Below are 19,863 nucleotides of genomic sequence, written 5' to 3' on the forward strand. Positions count from 1 at the left end.
CAGAGGACACCTACAGCCACAAATTCCAGCTTTCAGCTGTTAGCCAGAAGTTTAGGAGAGAGACATCAGCAAGATAGAATACCAAAGGTGCCATCATCACTTTGCCAGCCACCATACTTCATCAGGGAAGAGAAATTACACTGTTAAAAACTACTTCTGGATGTACTACAACTCCTATCTTGCACTAAGTAAAGAGAGACTTTTATTCTTCTACTTCTGACCTGATTACTTATACCACCATTCGTACTGGACCAATTCCCAGGGAGCAACAGCCTGAGAGAGTTCACCTTGACACATTATCTTAACAGGGCTACCCCCACTCCTAGACCCCACACCGGGTTCGCTGCACATAGCAGGGACTCACTCCACATAGCAATCAGACGCCAACCGATCAAAACTTTTGATATGTCTCTATGACACATCAACATTTTCTGAATACTCAGTGACCCTTTAAATGGAATCTGTTACCACCTGTAACCCCATCAAACTGCCAGAAGTAATGTAGAACTGTCTTCCTTGCCTTTAGCAACCAATCAAATTCCACCATTCATTTTCCAAAGGAGCTGTGAAAAATAAAAGATGGAATCTGATTGGTTGCTATGGGCAACTAGGCTAGTTCTACTTTACACTAGTTTGATAAATTTCCTCCTCTGAGTTGTATATGTATATTGATGGGTTTATTGCTTGCTAGTACAGAGTCTACACTTGCTCCTTTCACATTTTATTAAAATGTTAAAAAGTGAAACCATAAGCCCTGAGGGAGAGGTTTTCTGTATGCCTTTAGTTTGTAAAAACCCATATGACAATACTCACATGTTTCATATCAGGAACAAAATATTGCTGCTTTATATCTGTGACCTGGTCTATGATATTTTTGATATGTGGATAAAACTTATTGGACTGATTGTCATTTAGGGTAAACTTTAAGGATATGGACACACGGCCAGATTTCTGCATGGAGTTTTAGAAGCCATATTCAGGAGTTGAATTCACTCCTGGTTTTGGCTTCCAAAACCGCATGTAGAAACCTGACCATCTGGCCACATCCTTAAAGGGAATGTGTCATCAGAAAATGACCTGCTGTTTAAATTACTAATTTTTGATGTTTTAAATTTTCCATGTCACTTTTTATATTTAAACTAAAACAAAAAATCCAGCAGTTTTTGCACTGGCCACTATGTAATAATTGGCACCACTTCTTGGTTTGTACAGATTACTTTACTGCAGTTAACTCATTCTAAGGCCTCATGCACACAGCCGTGTTCCGCGGCCGAGAGCGGTCCGTGGTAACCCGGCCGGGATTCCTTCTGACAGCAGGAGCGCACGGCGTCATTGGTTGCTATGACGCCGTGCGCTTCATGCCGCCGCTGCTGTACAGTGATACACTCGTATGATCTATACGAGTGTATCACTGTACAGCAGCGGCGGCATGAAGCGCACGGCGTCATAGCAACCAATGACGCCGTGCGCTCCTGCTGTCAGAAGGAATCCCGACCGGGTTACCGCGGAACACGGCCGTGTGCATGAGGCCTAATACTGTGTGTAATGACATCACCTCTGTGTATAGATAAGTCAGGATCCTCCATTCACAATGGGTAATTGTCAAATCTTATCTATTCTTTCCTTGCACAATGACCTCTGCACAGGTCACAGAGCATGTCCGGAAAACTCTCCCATAGAAGTCAATAGGGTGCCCTCCTGACCATTGTGACTCAGGCCTATGGGGCTGCTGTAAAGCAATTTTTTTAAATCTGTATAAAGGCTGTTAAGAACAGCTGAGGCGAGATGGCTGTCCCCATAATCATGCTCAGAAAATAGAATAAGAAAAATCTACAATTAGAAAATAAAAACAGATTAGATAAAAAGGATATGTGTTACTGTCTGGTTTGAACTACAAGATAAATCTTTTGGTGACACATTTCCTTTAAATAATAAACGCATACAATGAAAGAAGTGTAACACAATACAAACCTATGTTACATCTCCAAAAAAACATGAGCAGCAATAGATGTTGTTTTATTAGATGTTTCTGAAAGTTTGCAAGTCTAGTAAACAGCGCATTCAAGACAAAGTGATTGTACGCATCTGTGATCCAAAAGGTTATGATGTCAGCCATGGCTGGTATCCAGAAATGTAAGATAGGTATTGTATTCTTAAATAAGAAAAGCCTTGTCATAATCCCTGGAAATTTCATGTAGAAACAAGTCCATGAAGTGTGAGTTTTCTTCAGTGAACCTCATTTACTGAAACCATTGTGCAGTTTTGTTTCTCAGTCTGGATTTTTAGAGATGGTGGGAAGTTTTGGAGTGGGCCTGCCATTCACTCTTCTTAAAGTTCAGGTCTTTAGACAGCTTAGATGATGTTGCTGGGTTCTGTATTGGGGCACAGGTCTACAAATAGTGCAGATTAGTGTCAGAGGTAAAGGCCTTGTTACACAAGTTGAGGATAAGGAGAATTATCAGTGATGGGTGTTGATACTTGATAATTGTGCTGTGTAAAGTAAATGCTCATTTGCCTGGTGGCTTCATCTTTTAAGCAGTACATAGAAACCTCATTCGTCAGCATTACATTGCCCTGTGTAAATAGTGATATGCTGCTGACAAACAAGGAAACTCTGTGGGGATGAATGACCATACGATCATACATCCCCATAAAGCCTCGACCATTGCTGCATGTAAGTACAACTAACATCCAACCTTGATGACTGACTGCCCTCTTGGCCCGTGTAAAAGGGCCTTATAAAAGCCATATGTACTTTTTGTTTGTGAAGGCTGACCAATTCAATGCAATTATGTATAGGTGAGAAAATCGTTTAGTTAGCTCTGGTTTGACGTGTCTGCTGTTTGGCTGTCTTCCAAATACCTTTTCCCCAATTCTTCTATAAATCTGTGTGTGTTTCCATCCAGTATCGCCCTGTATATATTTTTAACATTGATTATTCTGTATTAGTCTCTCCTAGGAGAAAAACTACATTGAATTCCATATTACGGAAATAAAGTCCCATTTACTAATGCTGTATAAGGGTATATGCACATACAAATTTTCCACACAAAATTTCATGTGGAAAATCAGCAGTGTAGTACAGTACCAGTTAAGTAGATCCGATTTTCAAAATATCATGTACACAGCACTGAAATTTCCAGCACGGAAATCTACCTGCCGTGCCATGTCGGTTTTTAAATCCATAGCATGTCGATTGTTTGTATGGATTTTTTGTGCAGATTTGACCCTTGACAATGCAAGATCTGGGGCAAGCCCGCAACAAAATCCACAAATAACTAGTGTTGAGCGTGACTATTCTAATCGCTAATTTTTATTGCAGATGTAGAATATAGTGCTATATCTTCGTAATCGTGAATATTCTAGATTTTTTTTTTCATCAGTACCCCCCCTGCTTCTTGCTTGTGGGCCAATGGGAAGGCTGCAATATCTTGTCTGAGCTTAGCAACATCCCTAGAAACCAATAGGAAAGTTGCCTACTAGGGATGAGCGAACCCGAACTGTATAGTTCGGGTTCGTACCGAATTTTGGGGTGTCCGTGACACGGACCCGAACATTTTCGTAAAAGTCCGGGTTCGGGTTCGGTGTTCGGCGCTTTCTTGGTTCTTTTTGAAAGGCTGCAAAGCAGCCAATCAACAAGCGTCATACTACTTGGCCCAAGAGGCCATCACAGCCATGCCTACTATTGGCATGGCTGTGATTGGCCAGTGCAGCATGTGACCCAGCCTCTATTTAAGCTGGAGTCATGTAGCGCCGCACGTCACTCTGCTCTGATCAGTGTAGGGAGAGGATGCAGCTGCTGCTGTTAGGGCGAGATTAGGCAGGGATTTATTTACTGAAGTGATCGATGTACAGCTGTGTATCATACAACCTCTGCTATTCAATTGCTCACTGTTTTAAGGCTGCCCAGAGCGTTTTTCAGTCACTTTTTTCTGGGGTGATCGGCGGCCATTTTCTGTCTTGTGGTGCGCCAGCACAAGCTGCCACCAAGTCCATTTTTAACCATCAATAGTGTGTTTGTTTTTTTTTGCTATATCCTACATCAGGGGCTTGGCTGTGCTTGCTATTTTATTGAGGGGTAAAATACAATTGCCAAAATAGCAGTACCCTAAATCTGGTGTTTCAGCTGTGGCTAGCCAATTGTAATACTGTCTGCTGTCTGCCGAAGCACAGTTTTTGTTCTGGGTTGAATACAATTCCCAACTTAGCAATTCCCTAAATTAGTGGTTTCTGCTCTATCAGGCCAAGGTTAAATCTATCCATAAAAGGGTATATTAGATTGAAGGTGCGGATAGGGTCATCCTCAATAACTTCACACGCTACCGTGCATTTCCAAGTCTAATTCTGTCCGTAAAAGGGATACCTGTCATCCAGCGCCTAAATACTAGGCCTACAATTTATATTCAGCTAAATCTGTTGTTACTGCTGTGGCTGGCCTGATAGAGCAGAAACCACTAATTTAGGGAATTGCCAAGTTGGTAATTGTATTTCAACCCAGAACAAAAACTGTGTTGAAGGTGCGGATAGGGTCAGCCACACGTCCTAGTGAACCAACTACCTCAGGTCCCAGTAGCCACCAGAATTTACAGCGATATTTGGTGGGGCCCAATGCCATTCTAAGGATGGTAAGGCCTGAGCAGGTACAGGCATTAGTCAATTGGGTGGCCGACCGTGGATCCAGCACGCTCACATTATCTCCCACCCAGTCTTCTGCAGAAAGCGCACAGATGGCGCCTGAAAACCAAGCCCATCAGTCTGTCACATCACCCCCATGCATATCAGGGAAACTGTCTGAGCCTCAACTTATGCAGCAGTCTTTTATGCTGTTTGAAGACTCTGCTGGCAGGGTTTCCCAAGGGCATCCACCTAGCCCTTCCCCAGTGGTGGAAGACATAGAATGCACTGACGCACAACCACTTATGTTTTCTGATGATGAGGACATGGGAATACCACCTCAGCACGTCTCTGATGATGAAACACAGGTGCCAACTGCTGCGTCTTTCTGCAGTGTGCAGACTGAACAGGAGGTCAGGGAGGAAGACTTTGTGGAAGACTATGCAGGGGACGATGAGGTCCTAGACCCCACATGGAATGAAGGTCGTGCCACTGACTTTCAGAGTTCGGAGGAAGAGGCAGTGGTGAGATCAAGCCAACAGCGTAGCAAAAGAGGGAGCAGTGGGCAAAAGCAGAACACCCGCCGCCAAGAGAGTCCCCCTGCTACTGGCCACCGACATCTGGGACGAGCACCCCAAAGGCAGCTTCAAGGTGTTCCCTGGCGTGGCAGTTCTTCAAACAATGTGCTGACGACAAGACCCGAGTGGTTTGCACGCTGTGCCATCAGAGCCTGAAGAGAGGCATTAACGTTCTGAACCTTAGCACAACCTGCATGACCAGGCACCTGCATGTAAAGCATGAAGTGCAGTGGAGGAAACACCTTAAAAACAAGGAACTCATTCAGGCTCCCCCTGCTACCTCTTCTGCTGCTGCCTCGGCCTCTTCCTCCGCCTCTGGCGGAATGTTGGCTCCTGCCGCCCAGCAAACAGAGGATGTACCACCAACACCACCACCTTCGTCACCAAGCATCTCCACCATGTCACACGGCAGCGTTCAGCTCTCTATCTCACAAACATTTGAGAGAAAGCGTAAATTCCCACCTAGCCACCCTCAATCCCTGGCCCTGAATGCCAGCATTTCTAAACTACTGGCCTATGAAATGCTGTCATTCAGGCTGGTGGACACAGACAGCTTCAAACAGCTCATGTCGCTTGCTGTCCCACAGTATGTTGTTCCCAGCCGCCATTACTTCTACAAGAGAGCCGTGCCTTCCCTGCACAACCAAGTATCCGATAAAATCAAGTGTGCACTGCGCAATGCCATCTGTGGCAAGGTCCACCTAACCACAGATACGTGGAACAGTAAGCACGGCCAGGGACGCTATATCTCCCTAACTGCACACTGGGTAAGTGTAGTGGCGGCTGGGCCCCAGGCGGAGAGCTCTTTGGCGCACGTCCTTCCGCCGCCAAGGATCGCAGGGCAACATTCTTTGCCTCCTGTAGCCTCCTCCTCCTACTTGGCTTCCTCCTCCTCTTCTTCCACCTGCTCATCCAGTCAGCCACACACCTTCACCACCAATATCTGCACAGCCCGGGGTAAACGTCAGCAGGCCATTCTGAAACTCATATGTTTGGGGGACACGCCAGGGTATTGAACAACAGACCGACGAGTGGTTGCTGCCGGTGAGCCTCAAGCCCGGCCTGGTGGTGTGCGATAATGGGCGAAATCTCGTCGCAGCTCTGGGACTAGCCGGTTTGACGCACATCCCTTGCCTGGCGCATGTGCTGAATTTGGTGGTGCAGAAGTTCATTCACAACTACCCCGACATGTCAGAGCTGCTGCATAAAGTGCGGGCCGTCTGTGCGCGCTTCCGGCGTTCACATCCTGCCGCTGCTCGCCTGTCTGCACTACAGCGTAACTTCGGTCTTCCCGCTCACCACCTCCTATGCGACGTGCCCACCAGGTGGAACTCCACCTTGCACATGCTGGACAGACTGTGCGAGCAGCAGCAGGCCATAGTGGAGTTTCAGCTGCAGCACACACGGGTCAGTCGCACTGCGGAACAGCACCACTTCACCACCAATGACTGGGCCTCCATGCGAAACCTGTGTGCCCTGTTGCGCTGTTTCGAGTACTCCACCAACATGGCCAGTGGCGATGATGCCCTTATCAGCGTTACAATACCACTTCTATGTCTCCTTGAGAAAACACTTAGGGCGATGATGGAAGAGGAGGTGGCCCAGGAGGAGGAGGAGGAGGAAGAGGGGTGATTTTTAGCACTTTCAGGCCAGTCTCTTAGAAGTGACTCAGAGGGAGTTTTTTTGCAACAGCAGAGGCCAGGTACAAATGTGGCCAGACAGGGCCCACTACTGGATGACGAGGAGGACTAGGATGAGGAGGAGGTGGAGGAGGATGAGGATGAAGCATGTTCACAGCGGGGTGGCACCCAACGCAGCTCGGGCCCATCACTGGTGCGTGGCTGGGGGGAAACTGAGGACGATGACGATACGCCTCCCACAGAGGACAGCTTTTCCTTACATCTGGGCAGCCTGGTACACATGAGCGACTACATGCTGCAGTGCCTGCACAACGACAGCAGAGTTGCCAACATTTTAACGTGTGCGGACTACTGGGATGCCCGGTACAAAGACAATGTGCCCACCTTACTTCCTGCACTGGAGCGTGTTAGGAAGTTGTGCGAGTACAAGTGCACGTTGGTAGATGCGCTACTGAGAGAATTTCCAAATGTCACAGAGGAACAAGTGGAAGCTCAATAAATGCAAGGGGTGGTCCCTTATGGGTGGTGCGAGGGCACCCCCCAAAACTACTCGTAAATAGAAACTAAGTGAAAGAAAGGGGTAGTAACGTATTAATACCTAACTTTTATTAGGATAATTACAAGTCCCAATGTTGGGAAGAGAACCCCTACCAGACAAACAAAACACACAACAACAGGGGACCTGAGGTGGCAGGTCGCCTGATGGTCAGATACACGTTCACGTCTCCGAGTAAAGCTGGAGGTGGACTGTACGACCTATAGACATAAACAAAAAAATGGAGACCGTGGCAAGTGTGCTTTGGTCTATAGACATGCCATAAGGCGAGATAAGGGTGGGTCTTACCGGTGGTGGACGAGGGGACCTACAAGTCCAGAACCCCGGAGAAGGTGTTCTCACATGTGGAAGCGTCCTCCAGTTGGCAGTCACTTTGTACAAAAGGGCCACAGGGAAAAGGTTGTCCCTGGTAATGCCCTACTTGGCCTATTGAGCCCTAAAGTGCCTGCTAACACGGGGTCCTATCCCCACAAGGGGTGGCCCCGTCCGGAACCTAGCCCTAAAAATAGATGACCCTAGGTGGCCCTGTGGGGAAAGGGGAAATGGCCCTGTGGGGCTTTCAGACCCGGGTTTGGCTATTCTTATGGGGGTAAAAACTAGTATGGAGATATGCTCTGAGTCCCTACGCGTTTCGTTGGAGAGTATATCCTACTATGTATATCCTGCAGTAAGGGAATAAGGACAACTACGTATAACAAACCCCTTAACCCGTCAGGGGACAGGGGTATAAGGTAGAATATAAACCCCCCACTCTCAGCCCATCTGTGTGGTTATAGCAGATGCAGGGAGGGGGTATGTATTGGAGTGGTGCAGACTTAACAGGACTTGATAGTCCGGGGTGACCCAGATTCCTACAAAGTAAAAACATCAATAGGGGTACAGTCAGGCTGGAGCACTCGCTACTCTCAATACAATGGCATGTTATGTAAAGTTACTTACTGTTTGGCATGAGGGTTGTATGGCTTTCATCATGAGGTGTGGCAGGATAGATGCACGTGCCGACCGTCTGTCGGCGTCTGACAGCGTTCTGGTCCACGGTCGGATGTAACAGTCTGGTGCGTGACATCTGTCGTGCTCGCTGGTAGGCCTGTCTAAGTGTGTTATCTGGGTATCCCCGTGCTAGGAAACGTTCTCTCAGCTCCTTTGCCTGACGTCTGAATTCCCGCTGATCAGAGCAGTTGCGTTTAAGCCGCAAGTATTGGCCAACGGGAATCCCCTGCTTCAATGGGATAGCGTGGCAACTGTCCCATCGAAGCAGCGAGTTAGTCGAGGTCTCTGTTTTTACTTTGTAGGAATCTGGGTCACCCCGGACTATCAAGTCCTGTTAAGTCTGCGCCACTCCAATACATACCCCCTCCCTGCATCTGCTATAACCACACAGATGGGCTGAGAGTGGGGGTTTATATTCTACCTTATACCCCTGTCCCCTGACGAGTTAAGGGGTTTGTTATAGGTAGTTGTCCTTATTCCCTTACTGCAGGATATACATAGTAGGATATACTCTCCAACGAAACGCGTAGGGACTCAGAGCATATCTCCATACTAGTTTGGGACTCAGAGCTTATCTCCATACTAGTTTTTACCCCCATAAGAATAGCCAAACCCGGGTCTGAAAGCCCCACAGGGCCATTTCCCTGTCCCCACAGGGCCACCTAGGGTCATCTATTTTTAGGGCTAGGTTCCGGACAGGGCCACCCCTTGAGGGGATAGGACCCCGTGTTAGGAGGCACTTTAGGGCTCAATAGGCCAAGTAGGGCATTACCAGGGACAGCCTTTTCCCTGTGGCCCTCTTGTACAAAGTGACCGCCAACTAGAGGACGCTTCCACATGTGAGAACACCTTCTCCGGGGTTCTGGACTCGTAGGTCCTCTCGTGCACCACCGGTAAGACCCACCCTTATCTCAACTTATGGCATGTCTATAGACCACGGCACACTTGCCACGGTCTCCATTTTTTTGTTCATGTTTATAGGTCGTACAGTCCACCTCCGGCTTTACTCAGAGACGTGAACGTGTATCTGACCATCAGGCGACCTGCCACCTCAGGTCCCCTGTTGTCGTGTGTTTTGTTTGTCTGGTAGGGGTTCTCTTCCCACCATTGGGACTTGTAATTATCCTAATAAAAGTTAGGTTTTAATACGTTACTACCCATTTCTTTCACTTAGAACAAGTGGAAGCCCAAGGCTAAGGCAGAGAAGGAGCAAGAGGTCGCCAACGCAGCTGTCTCACAGCCAGCTCCTCTGAGGGCAGTGTTAGCATGGCAGAGATGTGGAAAATTTTTGTCACCACGCCACAGCTAACTGCACCACCACCTGATACGGAACGTGTTAGCAGGAGGCAGCATTTCACTAACATGGTGGAACAGTACGTGTGCACACCTCTCCACGTACTGACTGATGGTTCGGCCCCATTCAACTTCTGGGTCTCCAAGTTGTCCATGTGGCCAGAGCTAGCCTTTTATGCCTTGGAGGTGCTGGCCTGCCCGGCGGCCAGCGCTTTGTGTGAATGTGTATTCAGCACGGCAGGGGGCGTCATTACAGACAAACGCAGCCGCCTATCCACAGCCAATGTGGACAAGCTGACGTTCATAAAAATGAACCAGGCATGGATCCCACAGGTCCGGTCCATCCCTTGTGCAGATTAGACATTTATAACTACCTCCCCTTAACAATATATTCTTGTACTCCAGGGCACTTCATTCAATCCTCTTTTTTTAATTTTACCATTATATTGCAGGGCAACCCAAAGTTGAATGAACCTCTCCTCTGTCTGGGTGCCGGGGCCTAAATATCTGACAATGACCTGTTCCAGTGATCGGTGACATGAAACCTGATTCTCTGCAATGGGACCTCTCTCCTCTGTCTGGGTGCCGGGGCCTAAATATCTGACAGTGGCCTGTTCCAGTGGTGGGTGACGTGAAGCCTGATTCTCTGCTATGGGACCTCTCTCCTCTGTCTGGATGCCGGGGCGTAAATATCTGACAGTGGCCTGTTCCAGTGGTAGGTGACGTGAAGCCTGATTCTCTGCTATGACATGAAGCCTGATTCTCTGCAATGGGACCTCTCTCCTCTGTCTGGGTGCCCGGGCCTAAATATCTGCCAGTGGCCTGTTCCAGTGGTGGGTGACATGAAGCCTGATTCTCTGCAATGGGACCTCTCTCCTCTGTCTGGGTGCCGGGGCCTAAATATCTAACAATGGCCTGTTCCAGTGGTGGGTGACGTGAAGCCTGATTCTCTGCTATGACATGAAGCCTGATTCTCTGCAATGGAACCTCTCTCCTCTGTCTGGGTGCCGGGGCCTAAATATCTGACAATGGCCTGTTCCAGTGGTGGGTTACGTGAAGCTTGATTCTCTGCTATGACATGAAGCCTGATTCTCTGCTATGACATGAAGCCTGATTCTCTGCTATGGGACCTCTCTCCTCTGTCTGGGTGCCGGGGCCTAAATATCTGACAGTGGCCTGTTCCAGTGGTGGGTGACGTGAAGCCTGATTCTCTGCTATGACATGAAGCCTGATTCTCTGCTATGGGACCTCTTTCCTCTGTATGGGTGACGGGGCCTAAATATCTGCCAGTGGCCTGTTCCAGTGGTGGATGACATGAAGCCTGATTCTCTGCAATGTGACCTCTCTCCTCTGTCTGGGTGTCGGGGCCTAAATATCGGAGAGTGGCCTGTTCCAGTGGTGGGTGCCGGGGCCTAAATATCTGATAGTGGCCTGTTCCAGTGGTGGGTGACATGAAGCCTGATTCTCTGCAATGGGACCTCTCTCCTCTGTCTGGGTGCCGGGGCCTAAATATCTGACAATGGCTTGTTCCAGTGGTGGGTGACATGAAGCCTGATTCTCTGCAATGGGACCTCTCTCCTCTGCCTGGCTGCCGGGGCCTAAATATCTGACAGTGGCCTTTTCCAGTGGTGGGTGACATGAAGCCTGATTCTCTGCTATGGGACCTCTCTCCAATTGATAGTGGTTAATTTTTATTTATTTTATTTTTATTCATTTCCCTATCCACATTTGTTTGCAGGGGATTTACCTACATTTTGCTGCCTTTTGCAGCCCTCTAGCCCTTTCCTGGGCTGTTTTACAGCCTTTTTAGTGCCAAAAAGTTCAGGTCCCCATTGACTTCAATGGGGTTCGGGTTCGGGGCGAAGTTCGGGTCGAGTTCGGATCCCGAACCCGAATATTTCCGGGAAGTTCGGCCAAACTTCTCGAACCCAAACATCCAGGTGTTCGCTCAACTCTACTGTTGAGTTTTCCCTCCAGGGTCCCCGGCAGTCTCTGAGAGAATGGAAACCAACATTTGGTTGATCGATTGGTCAGCCAGCTAGCTAAGGTTTCTCCTCAAATAAACTATGCCATGGACTTTCGGGACCTGGAATGTTAAGCAGTTAAAATATTCTTATTAATTCCTGTTTGGTGACTACTTACCTCAAGTTAAGATGGATGCACAAACTTACTCTTGTTGTCATTTTGTACCTGCAAATCTGTCTCTATGAATGTCCTGTCTTTTGTAACCACTAGAGATGAGCAAATTTTTTAAAAATTCGATTCGGCCGGTTCGCCAAAAATTTGCTTTGATCCGAATTTATTTGAGCCGAATCGTGTTAAACGTCTATTTCCGGGCTGCAGAGCGCCATTATAGGGGTGTAGAACACTGCCTTGCAGTAGTATACATTGGGAGTCTGCTGTGGTAGTGAAACAATACTGTGAGTCAGTATGACAAGCACTTGACAGGCGTCGCTCTTAAAATCACTGTACACTTCACTTATTTGGGCAGTCACGAGGCCAACACTGACCAAATAACTCAAGTATGAACTCAGCCTTACAGGTCGATGTTAGCGTCAAGAAGAAGTGCACTCCTTTTACACCGTCTCCAGCTGATTCCACATGTCTACAGAACCTGTTCTATTAAACGCTTATACAAGTAGAGCACCCCGGACAGAGTGGAGAGGGTGTCAGCAGTAAGTTTGCGTCAACGTCACTGATTAATTCCTCTGATCCGTCAGCAGTGAAGAGCGACAGGGGCAAAATTCAGATTTGCAATATTTTGCAAATATTTGGGCGAATATTCCTCATATATTCGAGAATTCATGATCTCCAGTCTTTATTTTCTTGATTGCGAAAATCGGCAATCGAAAAATTCACGATAAAAGATTTGCAATCAACACTACTCCTAAAGTCAAAGATATTGCAGCCTTCTCATTGGCCCACAAGCATGAAGCAGTGAGGTTTCACGGGTAATGATAAAAGAATAGAAAAGAATAGAATATTCGCAATTACAAAGATATAGCACTATATTCTAGATATTCGCAAATTCTCAAAGTGCCAATATTTGCGATACAAATTTGAGATTAGAATATTCATGATCAACACTCTCCGTCAGAACAATAATCCATCAGTATTGCTAATGCCCAAAAAAAAACAGGAGTGGATGTAAAACAGAGATGACACGTGAATAGAATATTTGCATGTCTTCTGTGTTTTGTACCCACTCCTGCTTTTGGCTACCAAATCATAAGCCAATTTTGATGGGACCATACAGGCCTTACAGCTGCTACACAGACAGGATCCGTTGTACGTCTATTTTTTCCTTCCTTCTGACAGATCAGAAGAAAGGTCAAATAAATCATTATGTCAGCCAGGCCGAAAGGCAAAAAAGTGGCCCAATCATGAAGTGAGGAGGGTGGTAACAGCATGAGAAGTCCACAGAGTGGCCCTATAACATAGTGGTGAGGTGGAAGTAGCAAGAGGAGGCCACAGAATGGAACAATGGCAGAGTCTGAAGGTGGCGGAAGCATCAGGAGACCACAGAGTGGCACAATGACCGAGTCTGGAGGTGGTGACAGTAACAGCATCAGGAAGATACCACAGAATGGCATAGTGACAGTGTGGAGACTACATAGGATGTCTCTGCAGTAGTTCAGTTTGTCCTCCCTCTCGGTGGGTGTAAAAAAGGCCCCTATTCTGGACCGGTAGCGAGGGTCCAACAAGGTAAAGAGCCAGAAGTCATCCCTCTGCCAAATGGTGACATTTCGGCTGTCACTACACAAGCAAGTGAGCATGCATCGTGCCATTTGTGCAAGTGAGTCGGAGGGACTCCCTGCCTTCATCTCCACTGCATACTGCCATGGTTTATCCGGGTCCTCTGTCTCGTCTTTCTCATCACCCTGTAGCTCCTCTGGCTGCTCCTGCTCCTCCTCTCCTGTCAGCTGAGTAGAAAAACCACCCATTTGGCTACACATTGCCTGTGCTTCAATGTCCTCCTCCCTTTCCTCCTCCTACTCTTCCAGTTCAACCCCCACAGGGCTCATGTGGCCATGAGATCGAGGTGCCACCTCTCCTGTATTCTGACCAGCCATAGTCACCAGCATCTGTTCCAGGACTTGTAGCAGGGGAATGACATTGATCATTCCGTAGTCCTGGCGACTGACAAATAACGTGGCCTCCTCAAAGGGCCTGAGCAAACAGCATTTGTCACGCATGAGCTGCCCTAGGCTGACATCGAAGTTACACAGTGGAGTACTACTATCTGCTTGCATCATCAAGAAATCGTTGATGGTCTTTCTCTGTTCATATAGTCGGTCCAACATATGGATGGTGGAATTCCAAGGGGTAGAAAGGTCACATAGCAGCCCATGTTGGGGGATGCCGTTCTGCGGCTGCAGATCAAGGAGGGTGTGCTTTGTGGTCTATGAGTGGCTGAAGTGCATGCAAAGTTTCCTGACCATTTTTGGGATGTCTTGCAGATGGGTGGAAGACTTTAGGAACCGCTAGAAAACCAGATTGAACACATGTGCTATGCAGGGCACATGGCTCAGCCTTCCTTGACGCAGCACTGACACCATGTTCTTCCCGTTGTTGGTCAGCATGGTTCCGATTTTCAGTTAAGAAAGCCAGGATTCGATTTCTTGATGCATCACGCAGTTCCCCTTCCTGTGTGACTCCGTTGGCCAAGGCAAGCCAGATGCAGAACAGAGTGACACCGCCGAGCCCTACACATGTGGTATGCTGGAGGGGCACTGTGACTTGTCTCTGCAGTGGAGGCTGAGGACACTGTGGAGGAGGCAGAGATGGACATTGTCGCAGGACCAAGGGCGTGACAACGAGGAGGCGGCGTGACCTGGCCAAGTTGCTGGTGTGGCTGTGCAGGAACCACATTCACCCAGTGGGCCGTAAAGGACATGTACTGTTCCTGACCGTAGTTACAGCGCCACACATCAGCGCTGCTGTGCACTCTGGCAGACACCGACAGGCTCAAGGACTCGCCCACTTTCTGTTCTACATATTTGTGCAGGGCTGGTACTGCCTTTTTCGCAAAGAAATGATGGCTTGGGACTCTCCACCTTGGCTCGGCACAAGCCATCAGTTCTCTGAAAGGTGCAGAGTCCACCACTTGGAAAGGGCCTTCCGCTTCTGCACCCTCTTCATCCTCACTATCTGAACCCTCTTCACTCTCTCTCCTGCGTGCATCCCTAAAGACACCACCACCACCATATCCCCTCCGCTCGAGTCAGAGGAATTATTTTTCCATCCATTCCAAGACCTTACCGATGCGCAGCCCTTCTTGGCATCGGATCGGGAAGAGGAGGTATAAACGGTCGCAATCCAGCAGTCTGTTGACAGTACCCAGTTCAGCCCAAGGATGGTGGTCCCCGCTGTTGCTGCCTACTCCGAGATCTTTAATATCAGTGGCAGTGAAGGTGACGATGATGACGTGTCGATGGACGTCACGTGGGTGCCCACAAGAGAGGAAGAGAAGGGGAGTTCAGAGGGAGAGATGGAGCAGCAGATAGGGAGGAGAAGGAGGAGAAGTAGGCAGAACTTACAGTGCACAGGAGGCAACAAGCAGACTGCTAATATATCTGGAACGAGCTATCCACCATGCACGGTCACATCTTGCGTTCCCAGGATGCCGGCGCATGGCTCCAAAGTGTGGTCTTTTTTTAACGTGTCCTCTGCTGACAATAGTGTTGCCATCTGCAGCCTGTGCTGTCAACGCATAAGGCATAGGTTGCGGTGAGCCCAACACTCGCCTAGGGACGACCACCTTAAGAAAGCATCTGGCCTCCCATCACCGAGCCCAGTGGGAGCAACACCGTCAGAACCCACAAAGCCACACTCCTGACGCTCCACGTCCTGCCTCTTCTCCTTCTCCTCTCTCCTCCCATTTGTCCTCCACTCCACTTTCCACCGTGCCGTTGTTGCGTTCATCTGGCACAAGGCAGGCTTCCGTGGCCCAAATGTTCGAGCGTAAAAAAATTATGCCGTTTAATCCTCTTGCCCAACAGCTGACCGCTGGCTTGTCGGAACTGCTAGCCCGCCAACTACTGCCATATAAATTGGTGGACTCAGAGGCCTTTAGAAAATTTGTGGCCATTGGCACACCGCAATGGAAGGTCCCCGGAAGGAAATATTTCTCCCAGAAGGGCACCCCAGTGCTATATGGCCACGTAAGATACATATATGGCCTGGGAATGTACATAACTTTTACTGCCCACTGGGTGAACCTTCTGACGGCCGTCAAGCATGTAATCCGTGGCACCCATGTGAATTTGGTGTTCCAGTTGAAAGCCTGCCTCTTCTTCTCCTCCTCCTACTCTATTCTCCGTCTCCTCCTCAGCTGACTCCTCCTTTTCCACTGCTACCACCTCTTCCGCTGCACCCCCCAAGCTCCCCAGAACCTATTCGACGTGCCAGGTGAGATTTTGCCATGCTGTGCTGCGGCTGTTGTGCCTGGAAGCCAAGAGCCACACCGGTCCTGCACTCCTTTCAGATCTGCGGTCACAGGCCAATCAGTGGCTTTACTAATTTAACAGTTGGTAAAATGGTGTGCGACAACAGTGCCATTCTGCTGAACGCGCAGAGACAGGGCAAAATGACACATGTGCCGTGCATGGCACGCGTCCTGAACTTAGTCGTGCATTGATTTTTTGCCAAATACCCCAGGGTCCAGAACGTCTTGCGACAGGCCAGGAAAATCTCTGGCCATTTTAGAAGATCTTACACGGCCATGGCTCGCCTTGCTGACATTCAGCGGTGACACTCTTGCCCTTCAGATGTCTGATTTGTGAACAGCCCAACACACTGGAACTCCACCTTGAATATGCTTGATAGGCTGCTCCAGGAGAAACGTGCTGTTAACGACTACCTGTACGAACTCTGCGGCAGGACAGGTTCTGGGGAGCTTGTTTTTTCTTTCACCGTGCCAGTGGCTGCTCATGCGCAACGGATGCAGACTTCTGCGGCCATTTGATGAGATCACCAAACTGGTCAGTCGCAGCCAGGGCACCATCAGTGACATCGTACCTTACGCCTTCTTTCTGGAGTGTGCATTGTGTTGTGTCATTGATCAAGCCGTCGAAGACCAGGAGCTGAGACAAGTCAGCAGGAGTCTGAAGAGGAGTCAGGGGTGAATAGTGGCTGGGGGAGGAGGAGGAGGAGCAAGAAAAGCATGCTTTAAACATTTCGGGGATCCCTGGTGTTGTACGTGGCTAGGGAGAGGAGACCGAGGACGACATTCTCTTGGGCGATGAGCAGGAGCCAGGGCGCTCCACCGTTTCCAATTTAGTGCAAATGGGGGCCTTTATGCTCCAATGTTTGAAGAGGGACCCCCGTATAAAAAGCATAAAGGTCAAGAACCTGTACTTGGTAGCAATGTACTTAGACCAACGGTACAAACAAAAAATGCCGGACAAGTTACTGTCATGCCCTGCTCAGACTATGTACGGAGGTCTGCCAGAATAGCAGAACGTGTCTAGTCATTTGTTTTGTTTTGGAGTCGTGCTAGATCCGCCTCTCTTCAGGTGCACTGGGTGGGGTCGTTGGTTTAAATTAGAGATGGGACGGGGGATTCGTCGAATCCACGAATCCCTCGAATCTTGCTGGATTCGTGGGATTCGTGGACTCGAATCCCGACGTAATTTGCCTGAAACGAATCCGACGAATCCGGTGGGAGGGACTGGGAGGCGGAGCTGGGGGCCGGTGCGTTCACTGTGCTCCGGCCCCTCCGCTCCAGTAGTTATAAAATGTGTAATTGTGATTAATAATCATGCTGCCCCCTCTGTCTGTAGTATTACATGATTCAATAAATCTTACTTACAGGGCTACTGCTATCGTAACAGGCCGGCCGGGCAGACGAGCGGCAGCGTCACTGACTGACGTCCCCTGCCTGAGCCGCCTGCTTCATTCATAAAGCAGGCGGCTCAGGCAGGTGACGTCAGTCATTGACGCTGCCGTTCGTCTTCCGGGCCGGCCTGTTACGATAGCAGTAGCCCTGTAAGTAAGATTTATTGAATCATGTAATACTACAGACAGAGGGGGCAGCATGATGGCACTGTTATAGGGTGTGCGGGGGGGTCTGTGGATGGCACTGTTATGGGGTGGGGGGGTCTGTGGATGGCACTGTTATAGGGTGGGGGGGGTCTGTGGATGGCACTGTTATAGGATGGGGGGGTCTGTGGATGGCACTGTTATAGGATGGGGGGGGGTCTGTGGATGGCACTGTTATGGGGTGGGGGGGTCTGTGGATGGCACTGTTATGGGGTGGGGGGGTCTGTGGATGGCACTGTTATGGGGTGGGGGGGTCTGTGGATGGCACTGTTATGGGGTGGGGGGGTCTGTGGATGGCACTGTTATAGGGTGTGCGGGGGGGTCTGTGGATGGCACTGTTATGGGGTGGGGGGGTCTGTGGATGGCACTGTTATAGGGTGGGGGGGTCTGTGGATGGCACTGTTATAGGATGGGGGGGTCTGTGGATGGCACTGTTATAGGATGGGGGGGGGTCTGTGGATGGCACTGTTATGGGGTGGGGGGGTCTGTGGATGGCACTGTTATGGGGTGGGGGGGGCTGTGGATGGCACTGTTATGGGGTGGGGGGGTCTGTGGATGGCACTGTTATGGGGTGGGGGGGTCTGTGGATGGCACTGTTATGGGGTGGGGGGGTCTGTGGATGGCACTGTTATAGGATGGGGGGTCTGTGGATGGCACTGTTAAGGGGTGGGGGGGTCTGTGGATGGCACTGTTATGGGGTGGGGGGGTCTGTGGATGGCACTGTTATGGGGTGGGGGGGTCTGTGGATGGCACTGTTATGGGGTAGGGGGTCTGTGGATGGCACTGTTATAGGATGGGGGGGTCTGTGGATGGCACTGTTATGGGGTGGGGGGGTCTGTGGATGGCACTGTTATGGGGTGGGGGGGTCTGTGGATGGCACTGTTATAGGATGGGGGGGTCTGTGGATGGCACTGTTATGGGGTGGGGGGGTCTGTGGATGGCACAGTTAAGGAGTGGGGGGATCTGTGAATGCCAGGGGGAGAGGTGAGAGGCACTATGATACTACTGGCACATTGGGGGGAGGCACTATGATACGGGCACATTATGGGGGGAGATGGCACTATGATACGGGCACATTATGGGGGGAGGTGGCACTATGATACGGGCACATTATGGGGGGAGGTGGCACTATGATACGGGCACATTATGGGGGGAGGTGGCACTATGATACGGGCACATTGGGGGGGAAATGGCACTATGATACCGGCACATGGGGGGTAGGAGAGAGGCACTCCGCACTTGATACTGGCACATGATTAGGGGGGCATCTATGGGGACACTTACTGGCACATTATTGGGTGGCACTGTGGGGCCACTTCTTATTGGCACATTATTGGGGGGCACTATGGGGGCATCTACTGAGGCCACAAAGAAGGGGTATTTTATATGGGGGGCTCTGTGTGGTACTAGTATTATCAGGGGGCTTATCTGTTTCTGCAGTATAGTATTGGGGAGCACAGCGGAACAGTATTATGGGTGTTAGGATGATTTGTCCAGAAGATGGGAGGATGATGGAAAAGTAGTAAACAGATTTTTTTTTTTTTGTCAAGCTGCAGAGACGAAAAATGGCTGAAAACTGGTCTGGTCTGAAGGTCTGAAAGGAGAAGATGAGGAAAGAGAACATCTACAAGAGACGTCACTGGATGTAAGAGGTATGTGGCTGTATTACCCTGTATGTTCTGTAGTGATAGGAGCAGGGGTCATCGCGGTCATATAGGGTGCGACCGTGACTGGGAGGTGGAGGTTCAGACAAACTGACGCGGTCTGACTTTGTTTCTTACACCGTGCGTTCACACAATTATGTACAGGATTCGTAGGATTCGAGATTCGAAAGATTCAATATATTCGAGAACCTTTTCGGATTCGGATTCGAAAAAAATTGGATTCGTCCCACCTCTAGTTTAAATTACTCCCCTCCCAGTGTTCCGTACGGGTTATAGCTTCTGTCAGGCTGTGGAAGCAAGGAGTGAAGAATTGGCTTTTCCTGCTCAGATAAGATAAGTTGGTTTCTGATTTCTTTGGTTTGCTGTCTAGGCTGTTTGAGTGTCGTCTGTCCCCTCCTGGTTCTGAGGGAGCAGGCTGCCCCTTTTTCCCCTTTCACCATCTCAGGGATTCTAGGGTATTCTCAGCTCAGGCACGAGGACACATT

This window comes from Bufo bufo, chromosome 6 (genome assembly GCF_905171765.1).
Source record: "Bufo bufo chromosome 6, aBufBuf1.1, whole genome shotgun sequence".
NCBI classification, from domain to species: domain Eukaryota; kingdom Metazoa; phylum Chordata; class Amphibia; order Anura; family Bufonidae; genus Bufo; species Bufo bufo.